This window comes from Lissotriton helveticus, chromosome 4_1 (genome assembly GCF_964261635.1).
Source record: "Lissotriton helveticus chromosome 4_1, aLisHel1.1, whole genome shotgun sequence".
Classification (NCBI taxonomy): Eukaryota; Metazoa; Chordata; class Amphibia; order Caudata; family Salamandridae; genus Lissotriton; species Lissotriton helveticus.
The window spans coordinates 1,820,607,452-1,820,612,601 of record NC_136063.1 but is presented as its reverse complement, the minus strand read 5'-3'; the positions used below and the strand labels follow the sequence as shown (position 1 = coordinate 1,820,612,601).

Here is a 5,150-nt window from a genome sequence, read left to right as displayed (position 1 = left end):
AATGTGTCATTTACAATACCAATAGCTCAAACTTTCCTAATGCGAGACCTATTGCATTGCAAATGCTTGTTATATGCAGTGAGGGGAGCGGGGCAAAGCTGAAGACAGCGAATTTTAAAAGCAGGGGTAAGTAAACAGAACAAAACCCAAATGCAAAAACGAGGGAGAGTTAAAAAATTACACAGCGCTATCCCAGCACGCTTCCAGCAGTGTGGTAGGTGGTAGGAGACCCAACCACACGAAGGACCGCCTTAAATAGGCTCACCTGCAAGCCCTTGGCGCGCGAGTCCGCTCAAAGATGGCGTTTAAAATGACATTTTGTAACTTCCACGTGTGCTGCATTAAGCAGAACACATAGAAGTGACAACGCGGCATTTAAAGATTGTTTATGTGTAGGACTGACATTTTTAAAAAAAACTTTTTTGTAACATGCAAGTATGTAAATTTCCTCGTGTAATGTACTTGCTTCTATTATGAAGCGCTCTCACACCTTTGGGTAAAGTGTGCACTATATAAAATTGCATTTAATAAATAAATAGGAAGGGACACCTTCTTACACGTAAACAATCTTCCCCTGCACGCAGACACCCTTGCAATATGGTGCAAGGGTGCCTGCGTTGGCGCTAAGCTGCTAAACTTCGCACCAGCGCAGGGGGGAAACACAAAGCTGCACCATATTCTTGCAAATATAGTGCAGCCCTGTGTTTCTTAAGTGGCGGAGTGAGGCGTTAAGCCCTGACGGTTAAAGCCCTGACGGTTAACGCCTCACTCCGCCAATTCTTTGTAAATCTGGCCCAGAGTTTCATCAGATACTAGGTTCTCACTGTGGCTGGAATTCACAAAAGGAAAACAAGTGGCGCCCGTTGCTCACACATAAGGTTGTAAGAAAATCCGCCCTTCCGTTAAGAATACCACGTAAAACAAATTAGTAAAGTACGCCTAACAGTAACATTTTATTTGATCCAGACCTCAACTAGGTACGCCTAGTTAAACGTAATGCCAATGAAATGGTTTCGAGAAAAGTGGGAATCACGGTACACCAATATAAAGAAGCCAACGTTTGTTAGCGCTCATCCGCTGTGGTTCTCTCCGCAAGGGAACCAGAAGATACCGAATTTAACCAAGAAATGAAAAGCGAGTGTCTGCAGAGCTAAGTTCTAAGCGCAGCAGCAAGATAAAGGACATGACGAACACCGCGCCACGCCCACAACAGACCCCTCCCTGCAGCACGCGCACTGAGAAATATCCAGCCTCCCTCTCCAGTTTGGGTGGGCAGAAACTTGCTGCACCTGCGGGCGAAGCTTTAAACACTAGACCGCATTTGAACACTTGAAGAAAACATTTGGAGACCTCGTGTCGACCACGTTAGGTGTGGAAAACTCAACTGAAGTAACCGCTTCCAAAAGCCTCTACGCGAATTATGACACCGAATTTAGCGTCACGATGACGTCATGCCTGACTAAAGCACATCCACAAGAAGGACGCAGTTTTCTAGGTCGTATAATGTATTATAGTGTATGTTATAGGGTTTCGTTTTGATGGCATGGACATTGAAAAGGGACTATCGTGTCATAGTCTTTTAGACCTTGCAAATGCGGTGACTAAGTACGAAGGGGCTGTATAACTGTTTCAGTGGAGCTTTCGCTGGAATGCACGGCTTGTATTGGTTATTTCATTAGAGTGCACGGCTTTTATTGGTTCTTTTAAGAGAAGAGGCTTTCGATTCTCCTGGGCTCAGGGTTGCCAGTTTCTCTGTATTGTGCAAAATGTATACATAAGTGAACGCTCCTCAATTGAAAAAGGTGCCGATTGCTTAAAAATGAGCGTTAGGAAGGCAAGATGTCGTAAAACAATATTTTTGTTGAGCTGAAATGGCAAATCCCCAATTGAGCGTAAATTTAGAAGGCCACTGTGCGAGATGACACGTTGTGTTTGTAACGAGTGAGGGGCATATGAGCATGCCAGATGTAATACGAACGTTATATGTTTAACACATTGTCGATTTCACATAGCAGAGTTCTGTATACTCTAAGTTATATATACTCTACTGCAGAGAAGGCGTGCACGTCGGTTTCATAGTGTAGCGGTTATCACGTCTGCTTTACACGCAGAAGGTCCTGGGTTCGAGCCCCAGTGAAACCAGCTCTTTATTGTTTTGTTTTTTTTGCGGAGAGGAGAGGTTTGGTTGCATGTGCCAGGTGCGGGTTAAATGTAAAAGACCAGTGTGGCATTTTAAACTTAGTTCATACTTGCCAACATTTAATGCGATATAGAATAGAGATTTAGATAAAAACTGGGCTTAGTCACTTGCAATTTTGAATCGTAGAGGAGGCAATATTAAATACTCCCTGCACAAGAGACAGTTGTTATGGATTTATGTTTTACGGCAAGTAATTTACATCTCTTAAAATAAAAACGGAATTGTGTGCAAAATATAAATGCCTACATTTTACATGTACTGTAATTGGCTGTTTGAGAAAAGGTTTTCATTGCCCTATACCACGAAGCAATTCCCTGGGCTAAATCATAGGCAGCGGTGCCTGTAGGTATGTTTACATTTATTTAATTAAACCCAAAATGTATCTGAGTTAACCTTTGTTTTCCGACACTACATCTGGGAAATAGCGAGCAGGGCTTGCCATCGACATCATTTGCAGAAAGTGAGGGGGTCCTAGCTGTGATCTCAAGCTTGCTTCCTGCTACTTACTTCCTTTGCGACCCCTGACCTCAGAGGGAGCAACACTTTGCCTCTGAGGCTAGGGGTCGCAAAGAAAGTGCCACGAGTAGCTGGGAGCAAGCTAGACCCCTGACTGCCTCCAGATGACACCCATGAAGGGAGCAAGCTAGACCCCTGACTGCCTCCAGATGACACCCATGAGGTTTGCCTCTCTGTTTCCGAGCTGTGTATTGTCTAAAAATAACGCACTAACTTAGAGAAACATATGGTTGTGGGAGTCCGTTTTTACCCCCAAAGAACACTCGGAGTCAGGTATTTATGTTATTTGACTTGTTTAATCGCCAGAGCGCCAGGGAACATGTCCTCTAACTTCCGAGGATCGGGCGCTAACAAAATGGCCGTCCTTTCGGTTCCAGTCGCGGCTGGCCACTGAAAGACTAGACCGTCACCACATATCTCCCCCCTTAAGCCCCACCAAACAATGGGCACAGTTCAATTGCAGAGTCAGGTAACTTCAACAATAATTAGAAACAGTCTTACTTTATGCTCATGGTAAAGTCTTCGAATTTTCTGGGCACTCTCACCACTCTGCCCGCTCTTGTTCTCAGGGGCTCTCTTTCCTGGAGTCCTTCTCGTGATCCTTGCGAGGTAGGTGCCTTTCTTTCTTCTCCGTTCTCTCCTTTTCTGAGTCCCTTGTGACTTTCATCTTTTTCTGTCTTGTTCTCCATCCTGGTTCTTTCCTCTCCATTCACCTCTCCGTTGCCTTTGGCTCTGCTGCAGTTACCTTCTTCACTTGCCACTTCTTCTGGTGTTTTGTAGGAAGGTAGATCCCTGACTATGGTTGCCCCCAACTTTTTGCCTGGTGTTTTGCTGGTTTTCTGACTTAGTTGACCTGGGGCCCTGCTATTCAGGACCCCAGGCCTACTGCTCTCTCTGTAAAATGGATTCCATGTACCTTAGGTACATATCTAAATTGGATACTGAGTCACCTTATCAGTCCCTGTACAGTGTACCTTAGGTACCCAGGGCATAGGTGTACCCAGGGCCTACCAGGGGCTGCAGCATGTATTATGCCACCCCTGGCTGGGCATCCAAATCTGACACAACTGGCTGCTTGACAGCTGGGGCAAGGTGGTGTAATCACCCTTTGCTTTAGATATAGTATACCTATATCTAACCCTAAAAATGGACACACAGATCTCCTATCAGTCACTCCTATGGCAGGCCTTAACAATCCTGAAGGCAGAGTGCTTGGAATCGTGTGAGATGGTGCTCTGGCATGAGCTGAGCCTGTCTGCGGCTTTCGGGATCCATCCCTTAGCCGTTTCCATGATATCGCATACCATATACTCTTAAGTGCATTATAATCCTCGCGGTTATATGCCAACTCTGGTATCGCTTTATCAAAACATGTCGAGTAAGGTGTCATACGAATTGGAATACTAACCCCTCGCCAATTCTGGCGACGGGGTTAGCATTCCACCCTTCTAGAGGGACACGACATGTATGTAACCCCTAACCCCGGTTAAAGTCAGACATAGCCTCAGCTCCACAAAATGGATGCTGCCACCGAGACACAAGTCTGCCCTCCTGCTGCTGGGAGTCCTCCCAGAGCAGGAGGCAAGGACAAAGGGTTTCCTGCCAGGGGCGGTGCCAGCACTGTCCCAGACAGGGTTTGTGTATTGTAGGTAGGCAGGGCTTCAGAGGAAGGTGACTGCACGTGGCACCCCGGTGCTCACTGTGCATAGGCTGGCTGGATCCAGTTCCAGGGTCACTCCAGACCCTGTGCTGGGGAAAAGCCCGCCAAGGAAGTGGGTGTAACCACCCCCCTCCTAGTCCCACCCCTAGGGCAGGACTTAGTCGCGTGCCAGCCCCTTTTTACAGGATATAGGTAGGAACTGGCCCCCTTCCAAATCAGATCATCTTTGAATCCTGAAACTACTTTCCACGAAAGGAACTCAAGACTTCTTCCTAAGATTTCTCCCTTGTGACTAAGGAGTAGTCACCCTGCATCCGCAGGCACCATCTTAAGAACACTGCGGTCTGCTGCAAGTCTCTCCTCCGGATCAAGACTGCCCAGCTCGACGAGAACCGGCTTCCCTGGCACCTCCGACCTCTACCTACATCATCAGTCACGCTGAGATTCGTGGGTGTGACGAGACCTCGAGGGACCGGCCATCTTCAAGACTGCACGACTTCTGCACAGCAAGCCCGCCGAGTAATTTCCTGGTGAGTGCTTTGGGGTCCGAGAAGCCCCGACCCTGAGCAGCTCCAGCACCGAAGTGCAGCCTCCCAGCATCTCCATGATCTGCGTGGGGCCCTTCTGCTTTTTGCTGCTCACCGCGTTGTTTGGCTACTAGCCCGCTGGCTTGTGGCCTTCTGAACGACGCCCGACGACATCACTGCTGCTAGTCTGGTTGCTCCAGACTGGCCCTTGCTTCCCTCCATCGGAGAAGTACCCTGGACCCTCCTG

At 47.5% G+C, this 5,150-nt stretch overlaps 1 non-coding gene across 1 annotated transcript; it reads left to right on the top strand.

Annotated features, from left to right (window-relative positions):
• Positions 1–2,069: 2,069 nt before the first annotated feature.
• TRNAV-UAC (transfer RNA valine (anticodon UAC)) lies at positions 2,070–2,142 on the top strand. Its single transcript has one exon. It is a non-coding gene; the product is annotated as a tRNA-Val (tRNA).
• Positions 2,143–5,150: the final 3,008 nt, after the last annotated feature.